Below are 16,130 nucleotides of genomic sequence, written 5' to 3' on the forward strand. Positions count from 1 at the left end.
CAATCATTCTAATGAGAGAGACTACACCTTCTTTTCTCCCAGACACAATGCGTACTCCAGAATAGACCTGTTCCTAACAGACAAATGGTTGCTCCAGAAGATTGTAAGATCACATATTTTCGATATTACATGGTCTGACCATGCACCAATTTTGATTTCTGTGTCTGTCCAGAGGGCGGTAATCCCAACCCATCTCAGTCGAAGCCCTATTGGAGGAAACGCGTCAGGAGGGAGGCGTGCCATCATTACGTCACTCGGAGTCCGTGCTGCAGCCGGACCCGAGGCATAACAGAGATCCTCTGCCTGTTTTTCACCCTTTTCCTGCTCGTAAACTACCTAACAAATGTAAGTGCAATCTTATTCTTCAATTAAATCTTTTAAAAAGGTAATGCACTATTAGTCCTCTTTATACCCCACATGTATCTTATTGGAATACCGCGGGAGGCATTGCCTATATAAAGAGTCTGAGAAGCTACCGTTATTTGATGTATATTGGGAATAAGTGCCAGCTATCCAAGCACACTTTTAAAGGATAAATCGAATGCCTACAGCATTATCTACCGAGTCAGAGGCCATTTTTCCTCTACTATTTGGTAAGAGGCTTGCATTAGCTTTATCACCGGTGTGATTTTGCACGTTTGGTAAGGGATATTAAGGAACAGGAATCACCTTCACAGGAATTGTTTTCAGGCACTTACCTTTTTTCCGCGCGGTAAGGAGCCATTTCACCAGGTGGAGGGAACACTTAATCACCGCAACGATTTGTTATTGGACTTTCCTCTCACAGTTCTATTATTATCACCATAACTAAAGGGAATTTATTTCTTTATGTATTATTGTGATTCACATTCAAGTTGAATTTTATGGGACTTTTTGTTCATTGATCAACTTCACAATTTGGAATATTATTTGGTTCACATCATTGTCACACTTATATATGTTGAATTATTGTACACATAAATTTTTGTTTATGTTCACGTTATATTGAAAAGCGCACCATCACATTTATACGGTAATCCCAACCCAGTCTGGAGATGTAATACTAAACTACTACAAAACCCTGAATGTATTAAGAAACTATCTGCTAATCATACAGAGTACTTCCGTTTTAATGCCCCTTCTTCTTCTAATGCTTTTACATTAGGGAACGCCCATAAGGCGTATATTAGAGGGATGTTACTACAACAGGGCGCCAGATTACAGAGATGCTATAACTCTCGCCTTGACTCGATTTTAGATGAGATCCATACTCTAGAACAACAGAACAAACTGAAATCGTCAGTGGCGCATTCACAAACTCTTTTGCGACTGAGGGAGGAACTCCGTCTCCATCTTGCGCAAAAGTATGACATGCACATTAGACGATTGAAACTTACCACATATGCCAACGCCAATAGAGCTGGTGAATATTTGGCTAATCGCCTGAAAGCAGTTAGAACCAAAAATAGGATCGCGTATCTTATACATCCCTTATCTAAACAAAAAATTCATAATCCCCAAGATATAGCGGACCACTTTGCTGAATATTACGGAACCCTATATAGAAACATAGAAAAATAGAATGTGTCGGCAGATAAGAACCATTTGGCCGATCTAGTCTGCCCAATATATCTGAATCCTATGAACAGTCCCTGGCCCTATCTTATATGAAGGATAGCCTTATGCCTATCCCATGCATGCTTAAACTCCTTCACTGTATTTGCAGCTACCACTTCTGCAGGAAGGTTATTCCATGCATCCACTACTCTCTCAGTAAAGTAATACTTCCTCATATTACTTTTAAACCTTTGCCCCTCTAATTTAAAACTGTTTCCTCTTGTGGTAGTTTTTCTTCTTTTAAATATGCTCTCCTCCTCCGCCGGTTCCATATAACTTAAGAGACGATAATACTATGTCTCACCCTACTGGATCTAACATTTCTGACTTTTTGGATACTCTTAACCTTCCTTCCTTGACCCCACACCAACTGCAACTACTTAGTGACCCTATTTCAGAGCAAGAAAAATAGAGTTATAGCATCTCTCCCACAAAACAAATCCCCTGGTCCTGATGGACTACCCAATGAGTACTATAAATCTTTTTCTACGATCCTTACTCCTTATATGTCTTCGGTGTTCGCCCGAGCTGCTGCCTCTTCCGCCTTTCCCAAGGAAATGCTGCAAGCCTATGTAATCACCATTCCCAAACCAGGGAAAGAACCAATTACGCCAGCTAATTTTCGACCCATTTCCATCTTAAATTTAGACGTCAAAGTCTATGCAAAAATTCTTGCCCTTAGATTATCTGACATTATTCCACTATTAATTAAGAATGACCAACAAGGGTTTGTAAAGTGGAGGCAGCCCTCGGACGCAACCCGAAGAATTCTGAATGTGATTCATTGTGCAGAGACCTCCCGAACGCCTTCTCTGTTGTTATCCCTTGACGCAGAGAAGGCGTTCGATAGGGTGGAATGGCATTATATGGACATGGTGTTATCCTGATTCGGGTTTTGTGGGGAAATCAAGTCTGCTATAATGGCCCTGTATTCTTGCCCGTCAGCCAGAGTGTATACATCTGGTCTCCTCTATAAATCCTTCCTAATTACCAATGGTACCCGCCAGGGATGTCCGCTTTCGCCTACTATTTACGATCTCATGATTGAGCCACTGGCCGAGTCCATTCGCCAACACCCCTCAATTTCTGGATTCCAAATCTGGGAGGAGAACCATGTGGTCAGCTTTTTTGCTGATGACGTGACCCTCCTCCTGACCGAACCAGAAAAGTCCCTACCTGCAGTGACTAATTTACTTGACGTTTTCAGTTCCATATCCTATTATAAAATTAATTATTCTAAATCTATTATTCTAGACTTAGGAATGGCCCCTAAAGTGAAATTTAAGCTCCAGTCTTCTTACCCATTCATATGGGTGAAGGACGGGATCCCCTATTTGGGGATCACATTAACCCCTAAATTACACCTAATGGCCAGTGCAAACTACGAACCTTTGATTACTAAAATTCGCTTGCAACTAAATAACATGACGCGCAGGTAGAATTGCGGCATACAAAATGTCTATCCTTCCACCGATTCTGTACTTCTTTAGGGTCCTTCCCATCCCCATCCCAAAAAGTACATAATGGCCCTCAAAAAATTATTAACCCAGTTCATTTGACTACACAAAAAACCAAGGTGCGCAAGGAAACACCTTATTACTCACAAATTAACAGGGGGTATGGGGCTCCCGGATTTGCACGATTATAGGCTAGCGGCCATTATAGAACAACTAGGTTACTGGTTTAAGTGATCCGATAGACCTCAATGGGCAGATATTGAGACGTCGCTATGCAATGTTCCGGATCTGGCATCAGTTCTATATATGGATCACTTAGCGCCCAGAAATACTTCATCCCTCTCTCCACCCATGGTAGCTTCTGTATTAGCATGGCACCACATTATGAACTGTGCCGATAGGGATCCCCCTATCGATGTTCCACCAATACCAATACAAAATTTGGAATCTAGAATTCCCTTTCAATACACTAAACCCCTAACCAGCTATGGAATTAACCTTCTTAGCGGTATTCCCGAGCGTGGCTTGGGGTTACATTTCAGAGCCAAAAGCGGTAACCCCGAGCCACACTCGGGGTACCGCCAGAAGCATCGCTGGATCCTGTAAGAGAGGTTACTTACCTTGTCACCGGGATCCAGCGATGTGTACCGGAGGTGTCTCGCGGTGGATCTTCCTCCCGATCCTCTGTGAGCCCCGGCTTCCGTCTCCTGCGACGTGACGTTCGCAGGGGGGTGGAACTGGCGGCAAATTCAAATGTAAAAACACACCAAACACACTGATACCATTCAAAATAAAAAAAAAAAACATATTAGTTTGCCCCCCCAGTGCCCTTTCCTGCAGTTTTACTGTACTTTTTATGTATATATATATATATATATATATACACACGTACGTGTATATATATATATATATATATATATATATATATATATATATATATATATACATATATATATATATACGTAATTCTTGTGAATGAGCAGCCCAAACCAACTGTATATATATATAGATATACCAACTGTATATCTATATGTATAAATATAGATATATATATATATATATATATATATATATATATATATATATAATAAATGTATACAGTTGGTTTGGGCTGCTCATTCACAAGAATTACATGCAAAATAATGGTACCGCTTTCAGCGCCTAAAATCCAAAAGAATCATACCGCCAGGGAGGTTAAATATGCTCAAGATTTTTACACAGATGGTCACCCCCGTAAGTGGTCAGACATACAGGGTCGTTTTTCCCTCCCTCCCAAACTATATTTTATTTGCTTTCGTATTTCACAATTTCTGTCTAAATACCCCTTACCTGTTTTATACGTTTACCCCTCTGTTTGGGCTTTCCTCACGGCTCCAACACACAGGAAAGGTGGAATTTATCTTATTTACAATGTTCTCCAATATAAAACAGAATTACAGCTTTCAGTGGCTATTCAGAAGTGGAAAAAAGACCTAGACACCTCACATTCATTGTCAGACTGGCAGAGGGCGATTCAATCTAACTATCACTTTTCTAAATGTGTGGGACATTGGTAAACGATGCTTAAATTGCTTCCCAGATGGCATTACACGCCGTACAAACTCTCCAAATTCTCGCCCCATCATTCTGACCAATGTTGGAGACAGTGCGGACAGGTGGGGAAACTAACCCATATTATGTGGGAATATCCATGTCTATCGGGATACTGGAAGCTTATCTTTCAAATGATTTCCTCCTTAAAAAGGATTATACAAAAACCCTTAATGGGTCTGGCCCCACTCAATCTTGGGATCGATAAATTTCCTTTATCTATAGACAAGTTGTGTGCCACATATTGCTAGCGGCACGCCACAACATACTAGTCAATTGGGGCACTCAAAACCGACTCAACATATCTGACATTAGATTAGCGGTTAATCGCAATCACCTGTTTGAACGCCTACTAGCTATTAATCAGGGCTTATGTGCAGACTTCCATATCAGATGGAAGATGTGGACGGACTTTAAAGGGTAAAGGTACGTACACACGTAGCGATTGTCGGCCGTAAATATTCGGCCACCGACCGATCGGCCGATTGTCGGCTTGTTAGTATGATGCTTCCGACAACCAACTGCGACTTTTCGGCCGAACAGAATCTGGTGTGCAGGCATTAAAATTTTTGTTGGCCAACACCAGAACGGCCGATTGTTCGCCAGTCAGTACAGAATTCGTCCGACAAACAGCAGATGAGCAAGACTGGGCATGCTCAGAGAAGAAAAAACACACGGAAAGTTAACCATCACATGACATTACTTCTGCAGTCGGCTGTTGTTGGCCGACAAAATTCGTGTGCAGTCTTTAGCACTTTTCAACCGACAGGACAGCACCGGACAAAAATCGGCCGATCGTTCGGCCGACATTCGGTACGTGTGTACGGGGCTTTACACAACTGACTGATCACTACACTATCCACTAGAGGCGGACATCTCGTTACAACGGGGCCTGTTTGGGATACCGGCGTTCCCTCCCCCCCTGTACAGTTAGTTCCCATTGGGGGTGGAGGGGATGGCGGTGGATAGACTGGTGTACCGCCCTCCCCTTCTACGAGATATTATCTTCTTTCTTGTCTATGAGGCTCCTTTACCACGTTCCTCATTTTAACGCTTGATTTTGACATATTTTCTGACTGTATGGAGATACTGTAATGCATTTGATAATTATATCCTGTGTATTTCTGTTTTATTAGTGCATGTTGCACCACATTGAAATTGTCATGTTCTTTGGTTTCTTGTTTGTTTATGTAAAAACGTAATAAAAATGTATTGATAAAAAAAAAAAAAAAAAGATATCGACCATGGGGTATTATTCCTCCCTCTGACACCAATTCTGGGGCACGAATCGTTCCCCTGACACCAAAGATGGGGCACTATTTCTCCCACTAATACCAGTGATGGGGCACTATTACTTCCACTGATACCAATGATGGGGCACTATCCCTCCCACTAATGCTAATGATGGGGCACTATGCCTCCCACTCATCCCGGTGATGGGATACTATGCCTCCCACTAATACCAATAATGCAGCACTATTCCTCCCACTGACACCAACAACGTGGCTTTATTTCTCCCATTGACACCAACAATGGGGCTCTATTCCTCCCATTGACACCAACAATGGGGCACTATTCCTCCCACTCATTCCAGTGATAGGACACTATGCCTTCCACTGATACCAATAATGCGGCACTATTCCTCCCACTGACACCAACAATGGGGCTCTATTCCTCCCATTGACACCAACAATGGGGCTCTATTCCTCCCATTGACACCAACAACGGGGCTCTATTATTCCCATTAACACCAACAATGGGGCTCTGTTCCTCCCATTGACACCAATAATACGGCACTATTCCTTCCACTGACACCAACAATGGGGCTCTATTCCTCCTATTGACACCAACAATGGGGCACTATTCCTCCCACTCATTCCAGTGATAGGACACTATGCCTCCCACTGATACCAATAATACGGCACTATTTCTTCCACTGACACCAACAATGGGCTCTATTCCTACCATTGACACCAACAATGGGCACTATTCCTCCCACTGGTACCAATGATAAGGGCACTATCCCTCCCACTGATACCAATAATGTGGTACTATTCGACCCACTAATACCAATGATGGGATACTATTCCTCCCACTGATACCAATGATGGGCACTATTCCTTTAGATTTACCAAAACCATATAATATGAGGTCAAATCTAAACACTTTCAATTTGTATGCAATCAGGCAGGCCCTTGCACTACATAGTTGAAGGTAAATCTAAAGGAAATCTAACAACAAAAGTTGTATAGTGTGTATCCAGCTTAAGAGGAGAAATCTGTGTAGCCTCAAAGCTGACTACAGGGAATGAACACATCCCCTCAACACAGCACACAGAAAGCACGCACAGCTGAGGTTATAAAATCTCAGGCTATTTGCTTGTGCTCCCTTCCTTGTCCTCCCATTTGGAGTCGGGAAAAACTTTCAGCAGTGAGTCACACAATTAGCATAGGAACTAGATAGCAGAGAGAAATTACACATGGCTATTTGGATTAAAGCGGAGTTCCGGGCACAAAAACAATATTTTTTTTTTTGTGCCCCTCCGCTAGGTAGACCTCACCTGAAAAGGAATTGGATAGTTATTTTTTTTTTTTTTGTTTACTTACCTTGTAATTGAAGATTGAAGATACTCACCTCAGAGTACTTCCTCCCTCGGAGCTGCGGCTCACCCCGTCACTTCCTGTCTCGCTACGATTCCTGGGAGCTGAACGTCATCGCTCCCAGGAATCAATGCGACGGCACCGGCCCCGCACGTCATTTCCGGGCGACGCCGCATTCCCCTGCTAAACAGCTTTTGGGCATGCCCAGAAGCTGTGGAGGAATGCGGCGTCGCACCGGAAGTGACGAGAGGGGCCGGTGCAGGTGCATTCTGGGACAAGAAGACGCGGAAGAAGACACAGAAGAGGACCGCGCCGGCTTCAGCTGCCCACAAGAGAGATGGAAACGCTGTGGAAGAAATTTTATAAGTAAGTATTTCTTCTAAAAGGTAAGTGCGAAGCGGGACAGATCAGAGGCTAGCCATTGTGGAATGTGCTAGCCCTGACTGTCCCGGGGGTATGTTTAGTAAAAAATGACTTCTGTGCCCGGAACTCTGCTTTAAGGCAAGCACATACTATAGAAGGATATGCTTTGTTCATTTGGTATGCCAGAGGTTTACAATCACTTTAGCTGAGTAACCTCAACCACTTTTTGTTTTCAAACTAATGTGTTTGTACTATGCTGTTAGAAAGTAAGCACACCCTATGGAACAATAACTGCAAAATCCAACTGTGAAATTCATTTTGTACAATTTGTTTAATAAAAACTTATTAAAATGAAGTTTCACTTTGCACTAAATACAGATATTTTTTACTTTTTTTGTATGTGATTAGATGATAGTCAGCAAAGCTTCACCTCATTCACCAAGCTCTGGGGCTAATTCCCTTGCATGGCGCAACTTCCCTTTCAAAGCGAACAGTGTAAATTAACCCCTTAATTGCAATTTTCATAGTGATAACTCTAAACAAATGGACCTCTGGGCAGAGTTTTTTATTTCTACATAAAGCAATTTAAAGTGTAACTCCGCTTTTGTTGGGAAAAAAACCCTCCCCTCTGGATGATCTATGTACATTGCAAGGATTTTATCAAACTGTGTTGCAGATTCCTTCCTTTCGTTATTCTGAAGAAACCCTTGTGTGTTTGTCTGTGTCCAAATTGCAGGGTCTACATCCCTTTAGACGTGATTTCCTATTGGGTGTATCTCACTAAAAATGCCGGAAATCTGACATGTATCTTAGGCAGACTTCTGGAAAAATCAGTGAGCCAATCACACAAGTGGAAAATGATGTTTCTGGAGGGTGTTCAGTATACATCCTATGTACAGGACATGTCCAGGTAGCCATATTGCATTGCATTTTACAGAAAATTACAGAGCTGCAGATTGAAAGGGAAAGATAATTATTTTTTCTTTATTTGCTATTTTTTCCCCATGAAAGTGGAGTTACCCTTTAAGCAATACATGCATTTGAATGACATCTACCAAACTGCATAGCTATAAAAAAACAATACTGCCTATAATATCCTGAGAGACACACCTTTTAATATATATGCAGCTGCAAGGAAAAAGTATGCGAACCCTTTGGAATGATATGGATTTCTGCACAAATTGGTCAAAAAATGTGATCTGATCATCATCTAAGTCACAACGATAGACAATCACAGTCTGCTTAAACTAATAACACACAAAGAATGAAATGTTGCCATGTTTTTATTGAACACACCATGTAAACATTTACAGTGCAGGTGGAAAAAGTATGTGAACCCTTGGATTTAATAACTGGTTGAACCTCCTTTGGCAGCAATAACTTCAACCAAACGTTTCCTGTAGTTGCAGATCAGACGTGCACAACGGTCTGGGGTCATTCTTGACCATTCCTCTTTACAGAACTGTTTCAGTTCAGCAATATTCTTGGGATGTCTGGTGTGAATTGCTTTCTTGAGGTCATGCCACAGCATCTCAATTGGGTTGAGGTCAGGACTCTGACTGGTCCACTTCAGAAGGCGTATTTTCTTCTGTTTAAGCCATTCTGTTGTTGATTTACTTCTATGCTTTGGGTCATTGTCCTGTTGCAACACCCATCTTCCGTTGAGCTTCAGCTGGTAGACAGATGGCCTTAAGTTCTCCTGCAAAATGTCTTGATAAACTTGGGAATTCATTTTTCCTTCGATGATAGCAATCCGTCCAGGCCCTGACGCAGCAAAGCAGCCCCAAATCATGATGCCCCCACCACCATACTTCACAGGTTTCGATGTTGGTGTGCTGTGCCTCTTTTTCGCCACACTAAAGCCCTGTACACACGTACTGATCGTCGGCCGAATGATCGGCCATCTTTTGTCCGAGGGCTGTCTTGTCTGTTGTAAAGTGCAAAAGACTGCACACGAATTTTGTCGGCCAACAACAGCCGACTGCAGAAGTGATGTCATGTGATGGTTAACTTTCCTTGTCTTTTTTCTTTTCTGAGCATGCCCAGTCTTGCAAATCTGCTGTCTGTCGGCCGAAATCTGTACTGACTGGCGAACAATCGGCCGTTCTGGTGTTGGCCAACAAAAATCTTAATGCTTGCACGACAGATTCTGTTCGGCCGAAAATGCGCTGTCGGCTGTCGGAAGCATCATACTAACAAGCCTACAATCGGCCGATCGGTCGTCGGCCGAATCTTTACGGCCGACAATCGGTACGTGTGTACGGGGCTATAGTGTTGTGTGTTTCTTCCAAACAACTCAACATTGGTTTCATCTGTCCACAGAATATTTTGCCAGTACTTCTGTGGAACATCCAGGTGCTCATCTGCAAACTGTAAACGTGCAGCAATGTTTTGTTTGGACAGCAGTGGCTTCTTTTGTGGTATCCTCCCATGAAATCCATTCTTGTTTAGTGTTTTCGTACTGTAGATTCACTAACAGGGATGTTAGCATTTGCCAGTGACTTTTGGAAGTCTTTAGCTGACACTCTAGGATTCTTCTTCACCTCATTGAGCAGTCTGCGCTGTGCTCTTGCAGTCATCTTTACAGGACGGCCACTCCTAGGGAGAGTAGCAGCAGTGCTGAACTTTCTCCATTAATAGACAATTTGTCTTACTGTGGACTGATGAACAACAAGGCTTTAGGAGATACTTTTATAACCCTTTCCAGCTTTATGCAAGTCTTATGCAAGTCAACAATTCTTAATCGTAGGTCTTCTGAGAGCTCTTTGATGCGAGGCATCATTCACATCAGGCAATGGTCCTTGTGAAAAGCAAACCCAGAACTGGTGTGTGTTTTTTTTTAGGGCAGGGCAGCTGTAACCAACACCTCCAATCTCATCAAATTGATTGGACTCCAGTTGGCTGACATCTCACTCCAATAAGCTCTTGGAGATGTCATTAGTCTAGGGGTTCACATACTTTTTCCACCTGCAATGTGAATGTTTACATGGTGTGTTCAATAAAAACATGGCAACATTTCATTCTTTGTGTGTTATTAGTTTAAGCAGACTGTGATTGTCTATCGTTGTGACTTAGATGATGATCAGATCACATTTTATGACCAATTTGTGCAGAAGTCCATATCATTCCAAAGGGTTCACATACTTTTTCTTGCAGCTGTATATATATATATATATATATATATATATATATATATATATATATAGAATAGTTTTATCTACTATATAATATGTATTTATTTATACCCAAACATTTGTGTCATCTTTAATACTTTACACCTGCTGCTATCACCAGTACAGTGTGGAAAATAATGATATTGTGCTATGTTTTGTCTATCTACTGGACCATCCAATCTCCTGCAGAGTATAGCAGGTATACAGAATGCTATAGTTATACGTATTAGTTACACATCTGCTTATTTTTTATCCTTTAACAAGGAACCCAAGCTACTCAGGAAGGTAAACTTTAAAATGATGACGTACATCACAGTTGCACATTCATTTGGCCTCCAGCAAAGAGAGTATGAAATTAGAAAGCATGGATGGCAGTTAAGCAGGTGTTCTATTTGTGTGTTTCCTCATTGTCGTACAATATACATGTGTAGAGTGATGCCTTCTGTGTGGCAGATTAGGAGGTGACTCAGTGTTATTAAGAGTTATTACACTAGGTTGCATCACCAGCAGGAGGGAGGAGGTCCTGATCCCCCTTTAGTGCCGGTTCACACTTCTGCGATGCGGAAACGCTGCAAATATGCAGCGTGTTCCCGCATTGCATCCGTACATCTGGCAATTCACACTGCCATATGCGATACGCAGGGGGTGTCAATTAAAAGTTAACGACACCCCCAGTTGCGATCGCATATCGCAGTGCGATCTGCAAGTATGCACAGAATCCGATCGCACAATTGTGAACCACTTTGCGATCTGATTCTACTGCGGCTCAAAAAAAGCTTCATGTGCGTGTTTGGTGCGGATACAGTGCGAATTCAGCCATACAAAGTGTATGGCTGAACTCGCATCCGCACATCAGATCGCATGTAATTAGGAGCAGTGCGCTCCGAATTACATGCGATCTCCGCAAACGCGGAAGTGTGAACCGGCACTTATAGATCTTTAGCGCGACCTCATTTAGAATACTGTGTCCAGTTCTGGAGACCTGACCCACAAAAAGATATTGATAAGACCGAATAGGTCCAGAGACGGGAAATAAAAATAGTGAAAGGTCTGAGGCAGGGACCTCCAAACTTTTTAGCCTGAGGACCACACTGTAGATTTTACAAATATTTGCGGGCCGAAAAAATGTATAAATGAGTAAATAAAACCTAAAAATTCCCATCAGAGTCTTTCTGCACATCTGTGTCCCCATCAGAGCCTTTCTGCACATCTGCGTCCCCATCAGTGCCGTTCCACACATCTGTGCCCCCCTCAGAGCCTTTCCGCACACCTGTGTCCCCACCAGAGCCTTTCCACACATCTGTGTCCCCACCAGAGCCTTTGCACACATCTGTGTCTCCCCACCAGAGCCTTTGCGCACATCTGTGTCTCCCCATCAGAGCCTTTCCGCACATCTGTGTCTCCCCATCAGAGCCTTTCCGCACATCTGTGTCTCCCCATCAGAGCCTTTCTGCACACCTGTGTCCCCATCAGATCCTTTCCGCACATCTGTGTCTCCCCATCAGAGCCTTTCCGCACATCTGTGTCTCCCCATCAGAGCCTTTCTGCACACCTGTGTCCCCATCAGATCCTTTCCGCACATCTGTGTCTCCCCATCAGAGCCTTTCCGCACATCTGTGTCTCCCCATCAGAGCCTTTCTGCACACCTGTGTCCCCATCAGATCCTTTCCGCACATCTGTGTCTCCCCATCAGAGCCTTTCCGAACATCTGTGTCTCCCCATCAGAGCCTTTACGCACACCTGTGTCCCAATCAGAGCCTTTCTGCACACCTGTGTTCCAATCAGAGCCTTTCCGCACACCTGTGTTCCAATCAGAGCCTTTCCGCACACCTGTGTCCCAATCAGAGCCTTTCCGCACACCTTTGTCCCCATCAGAGCCTTTCCGCACACCTGTGTCCCAATCAGAGCCTTTCTACACACCTGTGTCCCCATCAGAGCCTTTCTGCACACCTGTGTCCCAATCAGAGCCTTTCCGCACATATTTGGAGTCTCCCCCACATCTGTGTTCCCCATCAGATTCTCCCCCACATCTGTGTCCCCCATCATTGTCTCCTGGATATTCGTGTCCTCAGTGTTATAAACATTCAAGTCCAGCACATTTCCATTTCCGTTTATCTGCATCTGCCTCTTACATAGCTGTCACTGGCACAGTACAGCTCTGCTGCACCTCCCGCCCGCTGCTACACAAAGAGTCTGTGTGTGAAAGGATCGCTAATTTAAACGGCGGGCGGGAGCCGGGAGGGGCTGCACTGAGGATGTCACTGGTTGTCAGGACACTGATGGTCCTGGCAACCAATCCAAGGCACGTGTTGCATAGCAGGAGGAGTTATGAGGAAGCGGCTGGGCACGATGATTTTCCGGGACTTTCTGCTGAGAACAGCGGGAGAGGAGGGGGAGCAAGCAGACCAGCAGTTCTGAGCCTGCAGTTTTGGCAGTATCCGAATGAGCCGTGGTCCAGATAGGACATACAAGTGGGCCAGATGTTTGGAGACCTCTTGGTCTGGGGGAATAAACATATCAGACTTCAGGAACTTAATATGTACAGTCTGGAAGAAAGAAGGGAAATGAGAGACATGATCGAAACCTTTAAATACATGAATAAGGTTGGGTTGAGGAGGGCAGTATTTTCAGTATAAAGATAAAATCTAGAACATGGGACATGACCTCAAACTAGCAGGAGAAGACCAAAACTAATCTTAGAAGGTATTATTTTACGAAAAGAGTAAATTGATGCTTGGAATAGACTTCCAGCAGAGTTATCGAGTCAGTCAACAGTAAGTTGGATTTACACATGAAAACATAGATCTATACTCAGACAAAAAAGTTACCTAAATAAATAAATTTCAGCAATGAATAGATCTTATACTTACATTTGGGGTAATACTTTCAGCTCTAATAACACTTGTGAATTTCTTAATGAAGCACCATGCAGCCCCTACTGTCACCTATCCCTAATACTAATATAATAGTCACCCAAACAGTTAGAAAATGAATAAGCTATTGCACTGACTAGGTCTATATAGATAAACGACAAGCCTTGATCAACTTTTAACTAGTGAGTGCATTTTTATTGTCTTTTATTCTTTTTATTAAACCGCTACACCTAGATGGAAGCGCACTCTTTTGTTTGTTTTTTATCCAGTTAGGCCTACACCCCTTTACTTTACTACTTATCCAACTTTTGAATATGAACACTCAAAGGAAACCTGCCAGGAGACAAGCTGGGGGGCTACCATTGCTAACCTTTCCATGTGAAAATTTTAGCAGACTAGCTGTCATACCAATGCTATCGCATCAATACAATTAGACACTGACCGAGAACAAGTGCAGTGTATGTAGATAAGGCCTTCTAACATTACTCTGACTCTTCTAAACTCCATGAGTCTGTGACCTATAAAGTTATGAAGCCAGAGGGTCAGTATAACAGCCATATGGATAGAATTACCAGAAGATAAGCAGTGGCAGCCTCCATATGTTTCACATAATGCAAAATGATTTTTACAGTAATGCATTCCCTGCACTAAGGTAAAAAAGGCCCTACTACCTGTAAAAATCACCCGCTCCCTAGACACTTACCTGACTCCTTTCACCAGGTAATGTACATCTTAATAGCATCATGGGCCCCTGGACAAAGTAATGCACTGTGGCCCCTACCAGTTTGCCCCAATTTAGGCGCCCACTCTCAAGAATGAAAGTATAAATAGTTCATAGAATTAAACATAAATGCTTTAGAGCCGGTGAACTTTTTTTACAACATGCCATGAATCAAAAACAAATCTACACAAACATTCAAACAATATATAAAGGCAGTAGTGCAGAGGACAGGACAACAGAAGGGCACAGTATGGGTCAGGGGTCAGGAGGGTACAGTACAAGGGGGGTCAGGAGGGTACAGTACAAGGGGGGTCAGGAGGGTACAGTACAAGGGGGGTCAGGAGGGTACAGTACAAGGGGGTCAGGAGGGTACAGTACAAGGGGGTCAGGAGGGTACAGTACAAGGGGGGTCAGGAGGGTACAGTACAAGGGGGTCAGGAGGGCACAGTACAAGGGGGTCAGGAGGGCACAGTACAGAGGGGGGCAGGAAAGTACAGTATGGAGGGGGGCAGGAAAGCACAATAGGGGGAGGCAGGTATCTCCTCCTGCAGTGTGAGAGGAAAGTGGTCTTAGGCAGTCGGCCTAGTGAACCAGGTGTGGAGCTGAGCTGCAGAGAATCCTGCACAGGTGCTGACAGTGGAGTTGGTGGCAGAGTCTCTCAGGAAAAACAGTGTCGGGAGTACTCAGGGATTTTCCAAGGGGTCTGTCCAGGAAGGGGGACCACTCCAGAGAAGTCAGGGGGATCAAGGAGCTAGCTCACACAGTTAGTGTAACAGTAAAGGGGGTGCCGTGTAGTTGACCCTAAAGTATAGGAACAAAGGGGGTGCCAGGAAGGACCCTGAAAAATTGTTCTGCAGTACAGTACAGTTTACATCAGACAGTTAATTTCTTACTACGTCACTGCTACTGACAAGGTAGAGCAGCGGCCTAGCAACATTCAGAATTATTCAGTTGTCCCAGCTAATTGTGCATAGTTATATAAGTTGGAGTATCCCACTCATTCCCTTCTCCCATCCAAGTTCTCAATAAAAACACAAAAACCAAAGCTTCTAGACTGTTTCCTGACTGAGCCAAAATTACTTGGAGAATGTTGAACTGTTGTGCTATTGCTAATGGTAACCCAAGGGAACCTGTAACTAGCAGCTCCCAAGGGAGCAGTGCTTCAAAGAGATAGTCTCCACAAGCAGAGCGGTGCAGGGAAGCTGCTGTCACAGATCTTGCCTGTTCTAGCACTCTGTCACTGGGCTAAATATACAATCGAAATGGCATCTCCCCCTCTACCTTCCCCTTGCAGTTTTCTTTGGTGATTTGCAGGCACTTTGTAACGATTAAGGGAGAACTCTTGAGGCAGAGCATTGTACTGCTTGTGGGGCGGGATGTGTACTGCTCCAATAAATTACATGGAATGAATGGAAAAGGAGGGCTGGTGGGTGGGGATCGGAGCTGTACACATCCCATCCACATCAAGCAGTTCTAAGATTCAGGGGTTCTTCCCTAACCCTGGAGGGGCTGACAGACACAGAGCAGCAGGAGCCTGTCAGTCAAACTCCTGTGATAAGAGAGCGGGGGAAAGACTTCTGGTGCTGTGTGTGTCTATGGATGCACACAGTCCGGCTCAGGAGCGTGTATGCATCAGTGCCCCCTTAACACCCAGCTTGCCAAGGATGCACTTAGGGAAAAGAGGAGTGGACAGCACCAGCGAAAAACTGCCAAAGAGGAAGTAAGGGACCGCTCAGTGAAATATCATTGTACAGAGC

This window comes from Pelophylax lessonae (genome assembly GCF_965119305.1).
Source record: "Pelophylax lessonae genome assembly, chromosome: 3".
NCBI lineage: Eukaryota > Metazoa > Chordata > Amphibia > Anura > Ranidae > Pelophylax > Pelophylax lessonae.